Here is a 21,713-nt window from a genome sequence, read left to right as displayed (position 1 = left end):
TGCAATAGGCCCTGATTAAGTCCTCAGTATACTCAGCAGAAGTCACAGCCTTACATTCACAGGCCCTTCCGAGGGTTCGCAGGACCCGAAGGTACTCTGTGTTCAACTCACTGGGTCACTGTTTGCGGGTCGCTAGAAGGTGCCTGGCATAGACAATGTTACTCTTCCACAGGCACTGGCCTTTAAAAATGTCTATGGCCTCCTGGTACGATGTGGCATCCCTGATCATGGAGTACACCAGGATGCCATCTTGGGAGTGCAGTACCTGCAATTAATCAGTCTTTGACCACATGATGGCTGAATATGCCTGCAGGAATGCTTCAAAATAGTGTAGCAAGAGTTCAAAGTTGGTAGACGCCTCTGGTGACTGAGGGTCGATTTCTAGCTGTTTTTGGCTTCAGGATCTGCTGCATTGCAAAAAAAACTTTTAGTGATAAAAACTAATGCACCATCAAAGACTGAGGTTGAGAAACCAATAGTCTTTTATTCACTAAAGAACAAAGGCACATCCATACTGCTCGACTGTCCTGCACTGAGCAGGGGGCTGTCCTTTATACAGGACTCTGTAGGAGGGGTGTGCCCGACCAGACAAATACATACAACAATGGATTACCACAAGGTAGAACCCTCCAATCCCCAGGGATGAGTTGTGTACAGTGGAAAAGCAATTAGAGTCCCAGTTAAGGGTGGCCCAGTGGCAATGGGACAAAGGGTTTCCTATCCTGGGGCATTGCACAGCCAATTAATTGGGATGCCTGTGGAAAAGAGGCTTCATTAAAGGGAGCTTTCTGCTGTAGAACCAAGATGACATGCTGTGGTTCACATTTTGATCTTTCTAGCTCATCTTTTATTCTTTGCTTCTGTCATTTCTTCTCGATTTTTGCTTCTTCATTGCCTTTCTCCTTTCCCCTTGTGTGCCCAATGTGATGGGAGTCAACCCTCTGGACCTGTTTATAAAGAGAAGGAAAATGAATTATGGATCTAAAGCAGGGTTATTACATATCAAAAGTGCTCTAGTGTTCCATGTGCACACAACCTGGAATATCCACAGGGATTCAGCAGAACCTCTGCAGACAAGGAGTGAAGTACTAAAGATGCCCATTTACGTGCTTTCTTTGTGCATTCCACTCATCCCCTGCTGAAATAACTGAGTCTGAAAAAGATTTGGGCCTCAGCAATGTAAGTCTCACATGGCCTCTACTTCTAGTATAACTTTATTGAATTAGATGTCATGGTTTTTCTGATAGAGATTCACCCAAATGTTAATTGGTTTGGAGGACTTTAGTTATCAGAGAGTTGGGATAGGCTGAGTTTGTTTTCCCTGAAATGAAGGGTAGATAATTTTCCATAGTAGGGGCATTAGAAACAGAAAATTGATTTAAGGTGAGAATAAAGTGTTTGAAAGGGGATTTGAGGAGAAAGATTTTTGCACAGAGATGGTGTGGTGTTTGTTAAAAACACTACATTTAAGAGACATTTAGACTGGTATTTAAATCTTCTTTGGCTTGGCTTCGCGGACGAAGATTTATGGAGGGGGTAAAAAGTCCACGTCAGCTGCAGACTCGTTTGTGGCTGACAAGTCCGATGCGGGACAGGCAGACACGATTGCAGCGGTTGCAGGGGAAAATTGGTTGGTTGGGGATGGGTGTTGGGTTTTTCCTCCTTTGCCTTTTGTCAGTGAGGTAGGCTCTGCGGTCTTCTTCAAAGGAGGTTGCTGCCCGCCAAACTGTGAGGCGCCAAGATGCACGGTTTGAGGCGATATCAGCCCACTGGCGGTGGTCAATGTGGCAGGCACCAAGAGATTTCTTTAGGCAGTCCTTGTACCTTTTCTTTGGCGCACCTCTGTCACGGTGGCCAGTGGAGAGCTCGCCATATAACACGATCTTGGGAAGGCGATGGTCCTCCATTCTGGAGACGTGACCCATCCAGCGCAGCTGGATTTTCAGCAGCGTGGACTCGATGCTGTCGACCTCTGCCATCTCGAGTACTTCGACGTTAGGGATGTAAGCGCTCCAATGGATGTTGAGGATGGAGCGGAGACAACGCTGGTGGAAGCGTTCTAGGAGCCGTAGGTGGTGCCGGTAGAGGACCCATGATTCGGAGCCGAACAGGAGTGTGGGTATGACAACGGCTCTGTATACGCTTATCTTTGTGAGGTTTTTCAGTTGGTTGTTTTTCCAGACTCTTTTGTGTAGTCTTCCAAAGGCGCTATTTGCCTTGGCGAGTCTGTTGTCTATCTCATTGTCAATCCTTGCATCTGATGAAATGGTGCAGCCGAGATAGGTAAACTGGTTGACCGTTTTGAGTTTTGTGTGCCCGATGGAGATGTGGGGGGGCTGGTAATCATGGTGGGGAGCTGGCTGATGGAGGACCTCAGTTTTCTTCAGGCTGACTTCCAGGCCAAACATTTTGGCAGTTTCCGCAAAGCAGGACGTCAAGCGCTGAAGAGCTGGCTCTGAATGGGCAACTAAAGCGGCATCGTCTGCAAAGAGTAGTTCACGGACAAGTTTCTCTTGTGTCTTGGTGTGAGCTTGCAGGCGCCTCAGATTGAAGAGACTGCCATCCGTGCGGTACCGGATGTAAACAGCGTCTTCATTGTTGGGGTCTTTCATGGCTTGGTTCAGCATCATGCTGAAGAAGATTGAAAAGAGGGTTGGTGCCAGAACACAGCCTTGCTTCACGCCATTGTTAATGGAGAAGGGTTCAGAGAGCTCATTGCTGTATCTGACCCGACCTTGTTGGTTTTCGTGCAGTTGGATAATCATGTTGAGGAACTTTGGGGGACATCCGATGCGCTCTAGTATTTGCCAAAGCCCTTTCCTGCTCACGGTGTCGAAGGCTTTGGTGAGGTCAACAAAGGTGATGTAGAGTCCTTTGTTTTGTTCTCTGCATTTTTCTTGGAGCTGTCTGAGGGCAAAGACCATGTCAGTAGTTCCTCTGTTTGCGCGAAAGCCGCACTGTGATTCTGGGAGAATATTCTCGGCGACACTAGGTATTATTCTATTTAGTAGAATCCTAGCGAAGATTTTGCCTGCAATGGAGAGCAACGTGATTCCCCTGTAGTTTGAGCAGTCTGATTTCTCACCTTTGTTTTTGTACAGGGTGATGATGGTGGCATCACGAAGATCCTGAGGCAGTTTACCTTGGTCCCAACAAAGCTTGAAAAACTCATGCAGTTTGGCATGCAGAGTTTTGCCGCCAGCCTTCCAGACTTCTGGGGGGATTCCATCCATACCTGCTGCTTTGCCACTTTTCAGTTGTTCGATTGCCTTATATGTCTCATCCAGGGTGGGAACCTCATCCAGCTCTAGCCTTAGGGGCTGTTGAGGGAGCTGCAGCAGGGCGGAAACTTGGACTGAGCGGTTGGCACTGAAAAGAGATTGGAAGTGTTCTGACCATCGGTTGAGGATGGAGATCTTGTCGCTGAGGAGGACTTTGCCGTCTGAGCTGCGCAGCGGGCTTTGGACTTGGGGTGAGGGGCCGTACACAGCCTTTAGAGCCTCGTAGAAACCCCTGAAGTCGCCAATGTCCGCGCTGAGCTGGGTTCGTTTGGCGAGGCTAGTCCACCACTCATTTTGGATCTCCCGGAGTTTGCGCTGAAGATGGCTGCATGCGCGACGGAAGGCTTGTTTCTTCTCTGGAGAGGACGGCTTTGTAAGGTGAGCCTGGTGGGCAGCTCGCTTCTTTGCCAGCAGCTCCTGGATTTCCTGGCTGTTTTCGTCAAACCAGTCCTTGTTTTTCCTGGAGGAGAAGCCCAGTACCTCTTCAGTGGATTGCAGTATGGTAGTCTTCAACTGATCCCAGAGGGTTTCAGGGGACGGGTCCGTGAGGTGGGTTGCATCGTCGAGCTTTGCTTTGAGGTTTGCCTGGAAGTTTCCTCTCGCTTCGTCTGACTGCAGGTTTCCAACATTGAACCTCTTTCTGGGGGCTTTATTGTTCCTGGGCTTTGGTTTGAAGTGAAGGTTGAGCTTGCAGCGAACCAGCCGGTGGTCAGTGTGGCATTCCGCGCTAGGCATGACCCTGGTGTGGAGCACATCTCGTTTGTCACTTTCTCGCACCAGGATGTAGTCCAGGAGGTGCCAGTGCTTGGATCGGGGATGCATCCAGGTGGTCTTAAGGCTGTCCCTCTGCTGAAAAAGGGTGTTTGTAATGACAAGCCGCTGTTCTGCGCAGAGCTCCAACAGGAGGCGCCCATTGTCGTTGCACTTGCCGACGCCATGCTTGCCCAGGATTCCTGGCCAGGTTTCTGAGTCTTTGCCGACACGAGCGTTGAAGTCGCCCAGGATGACAACCTTGTCGGCTGTAGGGGTGCGTTGGATGAGGTTGCGCAGGTCGGTGTAGAACTTGTCCTTTTCTGCTGGTTCCGCCTGGAGGGCTGGAGCATAGACACTGATGAGGGTGATGTGACGCTTGTTCTGAAGGGGGAGTCGCATGGACATGATTCGGTCCGAGAGGCCTGTTGGAAGGTTTTCGAGTTTGGAGGCAATGAAGCTCTTGACCATGAAGCCTACACCAGATAGGCGTCGTTCATCCGAAGGCTTGCCAGACCAGTAGAGTGTGTAGCCCGCACCGCGTTCTTGGAGGCTGCCTACATCTGCCAGGCGGACTTCACTGAGAGCGGCTATGTCGATGTCAAGTCTGAGGAGTTCATGTGCAATGAGGGCAGACCGACGTTCAGGTCGGTGGCTGTCAGCCTTGTCTAGCATGGTTCTGATGTTCCAGCATGCTAGCTTGAGTTTGTGAGCATCTTTTGAGGGGGAAGGCGTGGAGGGAGAGGACGTGGAGGGGGAGGACGTGGAGGGGGAGGACGTGGAGGGGGAGGACGTGGAGGGGGAGGACGTGGAGGGGGAGGACGTGGAGGGGGAGGACGTGGAGGGGGAGGACGTGGACCTGTCCTCGGGCCTGCGCAAAGGAGCTTTTAGGTGGAGTGCAGTGCGCGCAGTACTGGCCCCACCCTTTACACCCATGGTTCGTGTGCCGTGGCCAAGCAAGCTGGGACGTGGCAGCGAGGTCCTTGGGTCGTAGGTTTTATATCGGAGTGGCCTTCTCCTATGCAGGTTTCTTACCCGGGCTGGAGGGGCCTGCCTCCCCTCCTAGGTAGGCAAAACATAAATGGATAATGACCTAATGTGAGCCAATAGGATTATTGTAGATGGGTAAAAATGTTGGCTAAATGCCCCATTTCATTGATTTATAATTTCATGACTCTATGACTTTATTAATGCTTTGCCTCTGTTTTCTCCAAAGGAGAACAAAATATCTGAGTCCAGGAATAAGTTGATCTGAATCTGCCAGAGAGATAAAGGCAAGAAATTGGCAAATTGGCACCTCTGCGAGAGCCTGCTGCCTCACAGCCCCAGTAATCTCTAAATGAGTTTTTTTTTTGAAAATCAATCTCCCTGTAGCAAAAGGTGAGTGGATTGGTCCATTAATAACCTCTGTAAATTGACACTAGAATATAGGAAAGTAGTAGAATCTGGGGGGAATTGATGGCAATGTTGGGAGAATAAAATAGGATGAATGTGAACAAGTTCTTGATGGCCAGTGTGGATTTGGTGAGCCAAAGGACCTGTTTTTACACTGTATGACTTCTTCTAACTAATTGTTGGTTTATGAAAACTCCAGGAATCTGGAACCTGGGCAGCAAAAGTCTTTTAAAGTATTGATAATATCTTGGCACAAATGAAGATGTAACATGTTGTAGACCCAAAGGTGGGCTCAGTTAAACAAAGAAAAGGCAAAAATATTCATGGAGCAAAGAATCAAAAATGCGTTTCTTGACAAATATTTGATATCATAAGGAAAGACTGAAGAAAATTTTCAAATAATTCACCTTGAGTCATATAAAGTATGTCCAAGGGCAAAAGAATGGAAATTGAAATTTTAAGCTGTGGTGCGCTGCCATACAGAAAAGCAGACACAAAACTTAAAGACTGATCACAGGCTTTATTCAGCTTAAAATCCCTGCTGCAGTTAGCTGTAGCTCTGAGAGACTGACCTCAAAGGGCCAGATGTGGCTTATATCCCAGCAGATGATTTGCAGGCAACCGGGTGGGGCTTGGACCATTCAGGTCGGCTGATTGATAGTTGGCCAGATGTTGCCTTGTCCTCCAGTGCTCTTCCTGCAGGTACACAGGTCGCCCCCTGCAGTAGGTTTGTGGTGTATCACTACAAAAGCAAACAAAAATCATGCTTTATGTGTGGTAAGGAAAAGAGTTGGGATACCCTGAAGTGGCATGAAATAAAAACAGATGAAGTTTAAATAAAAATGCAAACTTTAACAGATTTGATGCTTTGTATCTTCAGCTGCTTCAGGGCTACAGTCAATAAAGCTAGCAAAAGGATAAACTGTGCAGACCCAAGTATAGTGCAGAAGTCACAGGAAGTGAATGCGCAGTCAATAAAATACCACTGTCTGATCACTCTTTGAATTCAGTACCACGTTGGAAAGTACATGTGAGGTTAGGCTTTCAAGATTATAGAGAAAAAAAAATAGTGAAATTAGAAGAAATGATAGAAGTAATAGAGTTTCAAGAAGACAGGACATTTGGAGGAAGTTGAAGTCAAGAACACACTAATTCTTTCATCTTTTAATTACACTGGACAGAAAAGATTTTTCTTCCTGAACACTTTTGGGTTTATTTTATGGATTTTGAGCTGCTGATCGTGAAAATCACTTTATATTTTCCTATCATATACAGTTTTTTTTAGATATAGCATTGTTGTGAGTCCCTGTCATATTTTAAGTCTACCAGTAGATTGTCCACAAAGCAAGTTGTTTTGGTCAGTCCAAGCAGGCCTGGGCATGAACTCAGTGCAGGTGCTATGCAAATGATGTCTTAGGCTTGGGCATGCTTAGTCAGGATAGATGCAGACAGGCTATATATACAGCTAACACATACAGATGCTGTGCATTACATTGATTTTGATTAAACATATGTTGATGCACATGTTCTTCAGACAATAGCATAATAAGTGTACTTAACAATTGCATTTATTGGATTCACACTTGGATTTCTTCCCTTCTGATCTTGGTGCAGTCAGTGAAGGACATGGTGAAAAGTTTTACCAGGACTTTGCGACTATGGAAAAGTGGTAACTGATTAAATGAAAAGACATTACTCCACCTTCACACACATAATGACTAAATGATATTTGTGTCTTATCTAAGTTTATTTTAAAAAATAGATATGATATTAAAGATTCAAAGATTCACTTTCAAAAGACATGGGGCCCATTTATGGACAATTACCATAATCTAAAGAGGTTGGGAAGTCAAAGTGCTTGGTGCTGTGCCATCGAGTTCCAGGCTGATGTCACTCGATTTCCATGTTTCACTTTTTACCTTTATTTAGTGGTAGAGTTTTTTTTCTTCCTTTTTTAATTTAGTTTAGGTTTCCTTTATTTCTTTCTTTTCTTCTTTAAACTGGATAATATAACTGATAATGGCTTTGCTCAACTGTGAATAATATAACTTTTGATAAAAATTCTTATAGAATGAGAAGGAAAGACAATTATATACCTTTAGTTTTTTACAAAAAAGAAATTTTTAATTTATTCAAAAAAGAACTTTTTAACTTTACTTTTCCTTTCTTCCCTTTATTTCTCTTGCTTTTGTTTTTTTTATTTTTGTTTGACGTTATATTTAACTACATTATTACCTTTGAATTGTGTTTATATTTGAAATATTTTTCTATATTTTTAAGTGCATTGCACATTGAATAACTGTATCATTCGACTGTTTATATTTTAAATAAAAATAAAAATATTTTAAAAAGGAAAACATTATCAGGGCAACTGGAAACCATCAATGCTAGCGGACTATTGTTGGACGGACATGAGAGGCATCAGATGCTGAGTACACACGAAAATCAGCAGCAACACAGCAGTGTGTTGGCATTATTATCCGATTAAACATGCTAAATTCAATAAAAGTTAATTTAATATTTCTCCAACTCCCTACGTGATACAGTAAATCTGAAATTACCTTTATGTTGGACTTGAAGCTGTCTGTCATAATCCCCAAAGCAAACCTTTGAAAGGAAATGTTGCCCAGTGTTATTAATTGCCCCAGCACCATTCTTTGCTTTGCCTGCTGGAACTGAAAATGTCCTTTCCTCTTTCCTGGATTTCAACCTCTGTTAACTGTGATTCACAGATTCACAGTCACCTAAGTGATCATTATCTCACATTAATTGGGTCAAAATCCTGAAGGTCCTACCGTAAACAGTATTATGGGTGGTACTCACACATCTACAGTGGTTCAAGATGGCAACTCACCACTACAGTTAAATTCTGACTTGGCCTATGAATCCCACAGCATTTGAAAAAATGAAAACATTCCAACCTCCTGTTTCCCAAGCTCAACCTTGGTTCCAGGCCGGTTTTTTTTATGTCAATCTTCTCCTCAGCATTTAAAACCCAGAGACCTTGTGACCAGAAGCCAAAGTACACACTCTATTGTATTGCCAAACCAAAGACACACCTTGTTACCTTACTGTATATTCCAGTCATCAAGTTGCAACTCAACTCTAGCCTCTCCCAGACCAAAAATCCATGAATGCTCCAAGCCCCAAGAGCATCATCCATTCTCACTTCAAAAGGCTCCAAATATTAAATGCTTTCCACTCAATATTTTCTAAGTTGAAGCATGCAATATTGTTAGCTCCCATCTACTAAACTCTGATCCTGGAGCATTTTTCTGGAAATTGAAACTGGAGGTTTCAGCTTCCATTCATTCCCAAGAAGACTATAGCAGGTCACAGAAATGGTTTCTCAGAAACAGAGTCATTTTCAAGATATCTTAGACATGTTTCAATGTGGTCAACATGGAAAGCCTTTCACAGCTTGGAAATTTCCTAGAGGGAACAGAAATGTGCAATTTAGTATATTTGTTTTGGAGAAGTGCAGTAATTTTCAACTGTCAAAAATTTTATATTTTATTTCAGAGTGTCATTTACAAAGAGACATTGTGCTGGCAGAACACAATGGGAACTAGAATGGTTTGAGTAGATTTTTACATTGTAGCACGACACCATTAACTCAATTCAAACTATAATGAATTACTTTAGGTCAGGGCTGTGACTGACATTGCCAAAAAAAATGTTCATAAAAACTGCAAGCGATATCCAATCTGTCAATCAGTGCTGAGAGGACAGTTGTATTGAATTAGAGGTCAACAGAGGAACAGGCTGAGGCCAAGTGTAAGTCAAATTTTATTAGCGTGAGGAAAGTGATGAAGGCATCCTCAAAAGAACAACGCCTACATTAAAATTACACATGGCCTTAAAAAGTAAAGCTGAAAGCACAGTGAGGAAAATATTTCAATGTATAATCTCAAGACAAAAACAAAAGAAAAATTAGAACATTTAGGATACACTATTATATTTAGAAAAGTGATCAGTGGTCCATGGTGATACTGCATAGCCGGGAAGATTAAACATTTGTAAACTAAACCAAACAAAGCATTGAAGGTGGACATCATCAAATAGCAGGATTAGAAACCAAGATTGACACTGGTACTGAAATATTCTAACATTATTCCAGAAAAAAATGTCCTCATATGGAACCAACAGAAACCTAGTGCTTCTATTAAAGAAAAATTCCATGCCTGGGGAGCACTTAGAGACAAGCTATAAAGGCGCTATATAAGTGCATGCTTTATCTTTTCCTGCACAGACTGGTGAAAAATTGGTGCCTCTTGAAATTTAAATAAAATAATCAATCAACTATGCATGTTGAAATTGAACACTGACACTGATGTTTAATGAATACATTAGTTATGAAAGGATACATTTCAGCTATAATTTCTCCTGTGAAATAAAAACCTGCAAATGCAGACTGAAAAATAATCTAACCAATATTCTTTATCCATTGAATATGGAGATAACAGTACCTTTTCAGGAATAGGATGGAAATAAAGTGGTCACCCCATCAATGCTCAAGGTGTTATCGGTGATCGGTGCAACAAGTTGAGAAATGAAATCAAATCATTTGTAGGGTCATAATGTAAAAATGACAAAGAAACAGCAATATTTCTGACACCCATGTACTGCTAATTACCTAATCACAAAGAGGAGAAATATCAGAAGCAACCAGCTTCAGCTATAAGCATGACATGATTTCATCTCCATCCCATCCCATATATGTGCTGGCTGGTTTCTGAGGCATTAGCTTCACTTGAATCAGGGAGCCCATTTATTCATCACTAATTCATTGCTTCTATTCAGAGGAGACTTGTGCAGAATTTGGTTCACACGTCAGGTTCTGAAGAAAAGATCAACCTTTCTCCTATTTCTGCTGCCCTCCCAATCCTTGCCACTAGCTATAGTTATCATCCTTTTGGACAAAAGTGGAATTTCATACCCTATTGTATTGAAGGAAAGGCAATTGTGGTTTAATTTCTTCCCATGTGGAACATGGGAACAAGCATGTGGAAATGCAACAAGTGTTGAACTCATCTTACGATATGCAGAATTATAATCGCGTGTGACAACAGAATGAATAGCTGAAAGAACAAGATGAATTTTAGCAATGAGCAATTTCATAAGGGACCATATTTTGAAAAATACAATTATTTCCTTCAGAATGCTTTTGAAATCCTGCAGGATTTTGGGAGGAGCAATAAGTTCAATTAAATTTATTTTCAGAGATAGAAGATATGTCCTTACTGGGACATAATAAATAACTTCAGCCTCTGTACCTAACAATGTTTATATCAGTACAGTAAAGTTCCTGGTATCCAGCACCTACAGGGATTGCTGATGGTGGGTATGCAATTTTCCATTTGCCTGAAACATACTCTTACAATGCCTAACACATCTACATTATGAATAAAGAGTTTAAAAGACAAAAAAAAAGTGCAAATTGTAAAGTAATTTGAAAAAGCCTTACTAATAAACATAATAATATTCTAATAATAAAGACTCTTACTAGGCAGGGACACTTTGGGAGAGTCTCCCCAGCAGCGATTGGTATGGGTTGGCTCTTCATCCTGGGTGCCACCATTTTATTCAAACACAACTTTATTGAAACTGTATTCAAACAGTTGTTGTGGGTAGAGCATTCAACTGGCTAAATGTTTGCTCCCATCTTCACCAAGGGGTTGTGTGTTGCATTGGAGAAAATTTACTTTGATAATTTTAAACTTTTATTTAAATTTTTATTCACTCTTATTTATGTTATTAATTATTAACATAACATAACAATTACAGCACGGAAACAGGCCATTAGGCCCTTCTAGTCCGCACCGAACCAAACACCCCTTTCTAGTCCCACCTCCCTGCACAATGCCCATAACCCTCCATCTTCTTCTCATCCATATACCTGTCCAACCTTTTCTTAAATAATACAATTGACTCCGCCGCCACTATTTCTCCTGGAAGATCATTCCACACAGCTACCACTCTCTGAGTAAAGAAGTTCCCCCTCATGTTACCTCTAAACCTCTGCCCCTTAATTCTTAACTCATGTCCTCTTGTTTTAAACTTTCCTCCTCTTAATGGAAATAGTCTATCCACATCCATTCTGTCTATCCCTTTCATAATCTTAAATACTTCTATCAAATCCCCTCTCAACCTTCTACGCTCCAAAGAATAAAGACCCAATCTGTCCAATCTCTCCCCATACTCCAGATGCTTAAACCCAGGCAACATTCTGGTAAACCTTCTCTGCACTCTCTCCAATTTTCCTCAATTTTTTTTTGGCTGGTTGCTTGAATTCCAGATACCTGGGATTTTACTCAATTATTAAACTATAATCTGCCAGGAATATATATTTCATTATAAACAGCCTTTTCAATAGTAGTGTATCAAGCAAACTCCCTAATTTTTTTACTGTGCTAGTTTGACTGACAGCTAATTCCAAAGTGAAAACAATAAGAATGCTGGCGGAATTCAGTAGGTCTTGAAGCACCCGTAGGAGGTAAAGATATATAACCAATATTTCAGGCCTGAGCCTTTCTTCAAGGTATGAATAAAAACCAGGTAGGTACCTGAATAAAATGGCTAGGGAAGGAAGAGTGCGAGCAGAGTCTGGAGTACAGGGCAGCAGACAAAAGGCCCTTTCAAGCAAGGAAAATGTCCAATTGCAAAGGTGGAGATTCTCCACCCTAACACCTAAAGACATACCTTTCTGAATGCATCATGACTAGTTCCAAGTCGCTGAACCCAACTTTTCTCAGGGAAAGATAATCGGCAGAGTTCTGCACTCCGACACATGGCTTGAATGTACAGCGGCTGCAAGTGGCTGGTTAGGTGTGGGCTGATGACACTGTCAGCCCATGACCCATCTCCCCACTCACCCCTCTCCCTCCATGACCCCCTCAAGGCAGGGGCAGCAAGCAGGAGCTGTCAGGGGAGCGGGGGCAGGTGGGAGCCATTAGGGCAGTGGGGGGGCCAGTGGGACCCATCAGCGCAGTGGGGGCTGGCGGGAGCCATACGGAGGTGGCCAGTGTGGGATGTTGCAGCCTCACCAGGCTGCTTCGACCTTTGGGGCTGCTCTCTGCAGCTCAAAACATGGCAGAACAATGACTGTCTTCCCTACCTATAATCCCCCATGCAGCTGGAACTGTTCTGGGAAACACAGAGCGGTTCCGCTTTGTAGGGGATTATGGCCAGGGAAGATGGCCATTCCTCTCCATGTATTTATGACGGGTGGCACCAATCGCCCCGCCTCCATCGGCTCCGCGGGGCAATAAAAGGTGCCATTCGACATGAATGTAACACTGGAGCAGCCTTTTATGGCTGCTCTATGAAAGATAAGTTTTATGTTTTCCCTCCATGCTTGTAGCCAGCCTCCAGGCAGAAGCCTGGCATGAAATGGCCTAAAGTCTGTTTAGAGAGAGATTTGTTGTTCTAGGACATCCACACCTAATTCGTTTTTAATCAGCTACTGGAGTGTCTTGCTGATGAAAATTGCCCCATCAGGGTTCTCCAGATGATAGCTTCTTTCTTTCAGGTCACCACAGATTTTCTTTTTGCTTCTCTTATTACAAGTGAAACATTAGGCAGCCAGTCCTCTCCTCTTGCATGAACCACAAGGGCTTTGACCAGGCTGAACTAAGTACTCACGACCCATCTTCCAAATGGGGTTTTCCACAAGCTTGCCAGTTTGTCCTGTTCCAGTCCCAGATCCTGCTGCTGACTGTAAGACTGCAGAACTGAATTCTCTCTCTCCCTCTCTCTCACAGAGAGAAAGCCTGTTCTATTCTCTCTGCTCCCAAAACCACATGACCTTCTTAGAACAGCAAGTTCCATTCCAGACAGCCTGTGACTCCAATGAATTTTTTCATTTGTTACCTTTTTTGTAAACAACAATCCATTAGTGAAGTCTCTTGGGTACTCTCCGAAGCTTTTGCAAAGGTTCTTGGCACCGGCCCTTCTAGCATGAGCAGAGCTCCAATATTTTAAATAAGATTTATTTATAGTGTTTGTATGTGACCTACACAAAAAAACCTGCCCCAATTTATCTCCCAAAAACATATCTATAATCTGTCACATGAGTCACTTCTTTACAGCTGTTTGTTATCAATAGAGGTCCTTGTTATTTTGTGATCCAGAATATCAGAGATTCATTAAAAGGGAAATAAGCTAAATGTACTAATGTCAATACGCATATCCATTGTTTCTCCTTCCTCAACTGAATTCCAATTGACAAGACTAAATGTGATATGATGGCACAGTGATCAAATTAGTGTTCAAAGGCCTTGATAATTGGTCTGTGGTGATGGGTTCAAATCTCATCATGGCAGCTGGGGAATCTAGGTTTAAATAATAAATCTTTTGTAGTGAACATAGAACTAAAGAGCAGCTCACTGCTCTGTTAGTAAAGTTGCTGCCTCACAGTCCCAGTCACCATAACTCATTATTAACGTGATAAAGTCTGAGCTGAGTTTAACCATTTTGTCTTTGACTGAGTGGATTTCATCTGTGCGACCAACCAAACTGCATGTGCTTCCACACTCCAAGCACATGCAGTTTGGTAGGTTAATTGACTATTATTAATTCCTCTTGAATTTAAAACGGTGGTGGGGGGGGTGGGGGTGAGCAGGGGGAGTGTGCTTCAGATCAATGTGGGAAGTGTTAAATGGAATTAGTGTAAATGGATGTTTGACGATTGGTGGCCTTGTTTCCTTTCTGTGTGATTCTGTGTCCGCCCATGACTAATGGGTTGTCATAAAACCCATTTGGTTCACTAACATTCTTCAGAGAAAGAAATCTGCTGATCTGACCTGGCTTGACTCCAGACTTCTCGTTGTTTCTGAGCTGGCCTGAAGTACAGCAGGTAGTGAAGAATGGACTATAAATGCTGACCTGATGAAAAAAAAACTACGTATGAATATCTACCTAAAAAACTTGAGGCAAATATAATTTGCAACATATGTGCAGCCATTACACATCATTAATGAAAACAAATTATGCATTAAATGGACAAAAGGTGTAGTTTTAAAACTTTCACAATAAGTCAAAATTCCACAGCTATAATGGCATATTTACACCATAATTTAATTCAGGGATGTGGGGCAAAAAAAGTTGTAGAGTGACTGTAGTTCAGCACAATTGGAGTGTTCAATGGGCTTTAATGAGAAGGTGGAAGTGATCAGTTCTGGGAGTTATAACTTCTCTAGTCAACACGAGGTGTCAGTAAGATAGCAGCTGCAATACTTGGTAAATTGAAGGAAAGCCACTGTGTAAATTCTGCCATGAGGTTCATTTCTACAAGTTCATTTCTACATGACTAGTGTCTCAAGCTTGCCAAAGGCCCTAGATAAACGTTTTTTTTTTGTTTTCTGAGGAGATCTAAAACCACAGGGATTGAAAGTGGAACTATGGAGAAAGGTGCATTTCTGTGATATGCCCTGACTGAACCTAACCCTTGCTGAAGGCAGACAACTTGATGCCAAACTCTTTGCTCCTGCATATTTCAGTAGGGCAAGCAGGAGAAGTCATCAACTGGTCAAATTCTGACAGAGATTCAACAAAAGGGTACAGTAGAAAAGGCTGAAATGCATGCAGTTGGTAGAAACAGCAATAATTCAGTAATAACATTGGAAACAAGGGCTAGTAATTCCTATATCCCTAATCTTTGCAGCAGTGATATTTTCTTGATATTCATTCATTTTTTTTCAGGATTGCAATAATCTCTCAGAGTATCATGCTCTATGCACAAGTTTAATAAAATAAAGAGCATACTTCGAGTTATCTGTACATTACAATCAAGATGATGCCCTGATATGATAGTTCTTGCTGCATTGAGGACAAGGAAGGATTCTTTTTCTTTTTCTTTGGCTTGGCTTCGCGGATGAAGATTTATGGAGGGTTGTGTCCACGTCTGCTGCAGGCTTGTTGGTGACTGACCAGTCTGATGTGGGACAGGCAGGCACGCTTGCAGCAGTTGCAAGGGAAAATTGGTTGGTTGGGGTTGGGTGTTGGGTTTTTCCTCCTTTGTCTTTTGTCAGTGAGGTGGGCTCTGCGGTCTTCTTCAAAGGAGGTTGCTGCCCGCCGAACTGTGAGGCACCAAGATGCACAGTTGGAGGCGATATCAGCCCACTGGCGGTGGTCAATGTGGCAGGCACCGAGATTTCTTTAAGCAGTCCTTGTACCTCTTCTTTGGTGCACCTCTGTCTCAGTGGCCAGTGGAGAGCTCGCCATATAACACGATCTTGGGGAGGCGATGGTCCTCCATTCTGGAGACGTGACCTAGCCAGCGGTGTTGGGTCTTCAGCAGAATAGATTCGATGCTTGCGGACTCTGCCAGCTTGAGTACTTCGATGCACCTCGGCTGCACCATTTCATTTGATGCAAGGATCGACAAAGAGATAGACAAAACTCGCGAAGGCAAATAGCGCCTTTGGAAGACTATGCAAAAGAGTCTGGAAAAACAACCACCTGAAGAAACACACAAAGATCAGTGTGTACAGAGCCGTTGTCATACCCACACTCCTATTCGGCTCCGAATCATGGGTCCTCTACTGGCATCACCTACGGCTCCTAGAACGCTTCCATCAGCGCTGTCTCCGCTCCATCCTCAACATTCATTGGAATGACTTCATCACCAACAAGGAAGGATACAGTTGCAGTAAACAAAGTGCCCAAAATTTCATCAAATTAACCTCCCACTGATTGCTTTGGCAATAGCTAGAAAATGTATTGTTATAACTTGAAAGTCTGATATTAATTTGGGAATGGACAAATGGCATGCAGAAGTTCAAAGTTGTCTTCCACGAGAAAGTTACTTATAATTTAAGAGATCAATAAAATATGGAGCCAATATTTACAAACTGTTGGTATTAAAATTTAAATGAATCTTGAACATTCCTTTCTCTTAGAGGTCTCTATATATATTCAAAGGTATTGGAAAGCAAAGTACACCTATTGTAGTTTTCTTGTCCCTTTTTTTCCTTTATTTCAATTTGTAGGGAGTTGTGGGATGGGGTGGGGGATTAATAGGAGGTTTTTATTTTTTTTTTAATTTCTTTGGTTCTTTTTCTTGTATAATAAATACCATATGTATTTGGATTAAGTTTGAAACATTATAAAACGTTTGCTAAGTACTCCCACAATGCAATTGAGCAGAGAGCTCCAGGAACAATGAAGGACTGGCAAGAATAATATTTGACTTTTTGTTTCTACCTATTCATTTGTTATTACAACAAAGAAGGAGGTCATTTCACTGCTTTGTGCCTAACAATAGTGGACAATTGTCCTGTAATCTATTCTCCCCACGTTTCAATCAATTCCCAACTCACCTTTCTGCCATAGATAATATACAAGAATCAATTAACCTACCAACCTCACCCTTTGACACTAATTTCTACATTTTCACATTGTCTGAATTCTTTACTTGATTTTTGATGTCCGTTTTACTTTAATGATGCTGTGGCGGTGCACATCACTGACGACAGGCGAACCGACTCGGCATGTTACTGTCGCGGTAGCGAAGCAGCCTCATCAAGATGGTGCTGCCAGGGTCGTCTTTTACATTGGCCAGTTTGGGTCCGCATGCGCATGGGGCAACGTCATGATGTTGTTTCTGGCACGAGGATGTGACTTAACCATAGCCTTATAAGGTGCAGCGTGGGAAGTTTCAATAAACAACTGGAGTGTAAATGAGCCCACTGACTACTGGTCTCATTCTTCCCGACTCCATTCAGCTGCCGCTACAATGCTAAAATTTAACTTTCTTCAAAACAAAATCTCTCAAACTCTTTTAACAGAATGTCCTTCAGCTTTGCATTTCCAGGAGAAAGAAACCGAGCTTTCAATCCATATTGAAATCTGAAGGAACTGAGCAGGTCTTGCAGCGTCCATAGGAGGTAAAGACATATAAATGACATTTTGGACCTGAGCTCTTCTTCATGGTATTAGTTCCAAAGTACAAGGTACAAAAGACAAAGGAGGAAAAACCCAACACCCAACCCCAACCCACCAATTTTCCCCTGCAACCGCTGCAACCGTGTCCCGCATCGGACTTGTCAGCCACAAACGAGCCTGCAGCTGACGTGGACATTTACCCCCTCCATAAATCTTCATCCGCGAAGCCAAGCCAAAGAAGAACAAGGTACTAATAATTATTTTTCCATTCTCCCCATGCCTCTATATCCTTTTCTGCACCCATTTATTACAATTAGGAAATTTAACATCCAACTCAATTTGAAGTTGGCGTAACTTGTCAAATCTGTCTTTTACAGGAAGCTGCTCTTTCGTATGGTCTTACTAACCATAATCACATCCCTTAAAGATGGATACACTGCGCTCCAAGGTTGCTTTGTTCCTGAACCCTGCATCATTTCCCCTATATTTCTGGGACTCAATTATCAATGTGGATGCATTCAAGCCAAGGAAGTCTGTTGTTCATAGAAATAATGGAAACAAATCATCATAAATGTCTGAGCATCTAGATGCACGTCATTCCCTTTTCAATTATATTTTCTATTACATTATGTTGTTTGTGGACAGTTTTACTCCCAATGATTTTGGTTACATGTGTGATTTAATAATGTTTTGGGCCATAATTTCACTGCTATCTTTGAATACTTTTTATTTAATGTGTAGAAGAGGCCATGGAGGATTAATTAGATGGTGCTGTAATTGCCTAATTAACCCATGTCCTTTGGATATCAAATGCTCCCACATAAAAATGGAAAGATACAGAACAGGAATAGGCCGTTTGGCAGAAAGTGCCTACTCTGTCATTTAACAAGATCATGCGTGATCTTTTATCTCTACACTGTTTCTGCACAAACCATATACCCTTTAATTCCTTTAACATCTAAAAACTCTTATTCCCTGTCTCAAATATATTTCATAAATGACATCATGTAGCTCTCTACTACAGAGAATCTCAATGATTCACAGCCATCTGGTTGAAGAGATTCTTCTCATCTCACTCTTGAATGGCAGTCCCTTTGTTCCCATGAGGTGTACTCAACCCGAAACATTAACTCTCTGTATATTTCCACAAATGCTGTCTGATACGCTGAGAGTTTCCACATGTTCAATTTTCATTTTGGATTTCACCAACTTCAGTTTTTTGATTTTCCTTTACTTTGAGATTGTGACCTATGATTGTTGACCCTACCCAGTAGTTTTAAGAAGTACTTAAAATTTTCTACACGGAATGCTGTGCCAGTTTTAGTTTATCATTCACAAAAGGATGACCTCAACTGAATTGAAATGAATTGTTTATTATTGTGTTCTAAGACTCAAAACAAAACTTTGTTTTGTGTGCTCTGCAGTCAAGTCAAGCTCGACGTAGAACAGGAGATGGTGCAAGTATAAAAGTACGATGTTCAAATGAAACATTTTGCAATTGCAGTTTTGTTACAAACTGCTTGTTGCAAGCAACAATAGGCAATGAAGCAGTCAGTATTTAATTTTAAAACACTAATTTTATTTCTAACTCTTAAACTATTGTCTTAATATTTAAACTATCTTTAACACTAAATCTATCCCCAACTAAGCACAGGCGTACTAATTTATTTGTGTGTGATATGCACAAACCATGACAGTCCAGGCCAAAATCAAGAAAGTTAGTTCAAAGTTCAGTCTTTCCAATTCAGTGTTGAAGTGTAGGCCTTTGAAATTTGATGCCCAGAATTAATGCTGAACTGATGGGAAGACGGGAGTTGTCGCTGCTTCAGACTCACAGATTTTTGCATTTCCTTTGAAGAAATGTCCATCCACACTCCTGCTCCTTTTGTAGGCAAGACTTGAACTGAGCGACCTCCATAAAGCTTCCAAAACCCTGGCACTGGTCTCTCCAAGTCACTTTCACTGTTAGTCACACTTCAAATGAGGCACTTTACTTCTCAAAAAGACCCTACTGGCACAGGTCAATCCACCAAAAAGGCCCAGTCATTCACCGTGCATTCTTTGCTCTAAATTCAATCAATGACTGGCCACAGGAGATGCTTTAAACAGATGTTTTCTCTTCAGTAGCCAGAATGGTTCTCTCTCTGCAAAATCACAATGTGTTTGCAGATGGATCGAATTCTGGAACAAACTGTGACAAACCTTCCCTCAGTTCTTCCAATGTATTGAATTATCGTTGGGCTGTGACTTGTGTTGTGCTTGTGTGAAATGTTAACTGTGACCATTCAGTGCCTCCTGTCTATACTATCCCTTACAGTGATAATCCTATTTTAATAAAACTGGAGCTCGTAATAGAAGAGGTGTTCTTTGGAAGGTTGAACTTGAAGGCAAATTCTTAATGGCAGGATTCTTAACAGTGTGGGGAACAGAAAGATCTTGGTGTCTAGGACCATAGATCCCCAAGGGAGCTGCAGAAGTTGATGTGGTAGCTAAGAAGGCATATAGTGCATTAGCATTCATTAGTTGGGAGATGAGTTCAAGAGCCATGAGTTAATCTTCTTTGGCTTGGCTTCGCGGACGAAGATTTATGGAGGGGGTAAAAAGTCCACGTCAGCTGCAGGCTCGTTTGTGGCTGACCAGTCCGATGCGGGACAGGCAGACACGATTGCAGCGGTTGCAAGGGAAAATTGGTTGGTTGGGGTTGGGTGTTGGGTTTTTCCTCCTTTGCCTTTTGTCAGTGAGGTGGGCTCTGCGGTCTTCTTCAAAGGAGGCTGCTGCCCGCCAAACTGTGAGGCGCCAAGATGCACGGTTTGAGGCGTTATCAGCCCACTGGCGGTGGTCAATGTGGCAGGCACCAAGAGATTTCTTTAGGCAATCCTTGTACCTTTTCTTTGGTGCACCTCTGTCACGGTGGCCAGTGGAGAGCTCGCCATATAATACGATCTTGGGAAGGCGATGGTCCTCCATTCTGGAGACGTGACCCATCCAGCGCAGCTGGATCTTCAGCAGCGTGGACTCGATGCTGTCGACCTCTGCCATCTCGAGTACCTCGACGTTAGGGGTGTGAGCGCTCCAATGGATGTTGAGGATGGAGCGGAGACAACGCTGGTGGAAGCGTTCTAGGAGCCGTAGGTGGTGCCGGTAGAGGACCCATGATTCGGAGCCGAACAGGAGTGTGGGTATGACAACGGCTCTGTATACGCTTATCTTTGTGAGGTTTTTCAGTTGGTTGTTTTTCCAGACTCTTTTGTGTAGTCTTCCAAAGGCGCTATTTGCCTTGGCGAGTCTGTTGTCTATCTCATTGTCGATCCTTGCATCTGATGAAATGGTGCAGCCGAGATAGGTAAACTGGTTGACCGTTTTGAGTTTTGTGTGCCCGATGGAGATGTGGGGGGGCTGGTAGTCATGGTGGGGAGCTGGCTGATGGAGGACCTCAGTTTTCTTCAGGCTGACTTCCAGGCCAAACATTTTGGCAGTTTCCGCAAAGCAGGACGTCAAGCGCTGAAGAGCTGGCTCTGAATGGGCAACTAAAGCGGCATCATCTGCAAAGAGTAGTTCACGGACAAGTTTAGCTAAATCTTCGCTAGGATTCTACTAAATAGAATAATACCTAGTGTCGCCGAGAATATTCTCCCAGAATCACAGTGCAGCTTTCGCGCAAACAGAGGAACCACTGACATGGTCTTTGCCCTCAGACAGCTCCAAGAAAAGTGCAGAGAACAAAACAAAGGACTCTACATCACCTTTGTTGACCTCACCAAAGCCTTCGACACCGTGAGCAGGAAAGGGCTTTGGCAAATACTAGAGCGCATCGGATGTCCCCCAAAGTTCCTCAACATGATTATCCAACTGCACGAAAACCAACAAGGTCGGGTCAGATACAGCAATGAGCTCTCTGAACCCTTCTCCATTAACAATGGCGTGAAGCAAGGCTGTGTTCTCGCACCAACCCTCTTTTCAATCTTCTTCAGCATGATGCTGAACCAAGCCATGAAAGACCCCAACAATGAAGACGCTGTTTACATCCGGTACCGCACGGATGGCAGTCTCTTCAATCTGAGGCGCCTGCAAGCTCACACCAAGGCCATGAGTTAATGTTGCATCTCTATATAACTCTGGTTACACCACATGGAGTATTGTAATCAGTTCTGGTTACTTCATTACATAAAGGGTGTAGATGCTTTGGAGAGGGTGCAAAGGAGGTTTGCCAGGATATTGTCTGAATTGGAGAACATGTCATATGAAGCAAGATTGACAGAGCTTGGGCTTTTCTCTTTGGAACAACGAACGATGAGAGGTGAGTTAATTAAGTTATTGATCAGAGGCTTAGATAGGGTGGACAGCCAGCAGCTTTAGCCAGGATGACAATGGCCAATACTAGAGGATATCTGTTTAAGGTGA

General features: G+C 42.9%; 1 long non-coding RNA gene across 2 annotated transcripts in view; it reads right to left on the bottom strand.

The window, feature by feature from the left end:
• Positions 1-523: 523 nt before the first annotated feature.
• Positions 524-21,713, bottom strand: part of LOC138762659 (uncharacterized) — a 94,182-nt gene continuing 72,992 nt past the window's right edge. Inside the window, exons 4-6 of one of the 2 annotated variants that reach the window (XR_011357027.1) lie at positions 14,231-14,312; positions 5,999-6,168; positions 524-947 (exon numbers count right to left, since the gene is read on the bottom strand). This is a non-coding gene — a long non-coding RNA (uncharacterized lncRNA). The remainder of the gene's footprint in view (positions 948-5,998; positions 6,169-14,230; positions 14,313-21,713) is intronic. The other variant, XR_011357028.1, reaches the window with a different exon arrangement.

This window comes from Narcine bancroftii, chromosome 5, assembly GCF_036971445.1.
Source record: "Narcine bancroftii isolate sNarBan1 chromosome 5, sNarBan1.hap1, whole genome shotgun sequence".
Taxonomy (NCBI): Eukaryota; Metazoa; Chordata; class Chondrichthyes; order Torpediniformes; family Narcinidae; genus Narcine; species Narcine bancroftii.
This window is presented reverse-complemented; position numbering and strand designations above follow the sequence as displayed.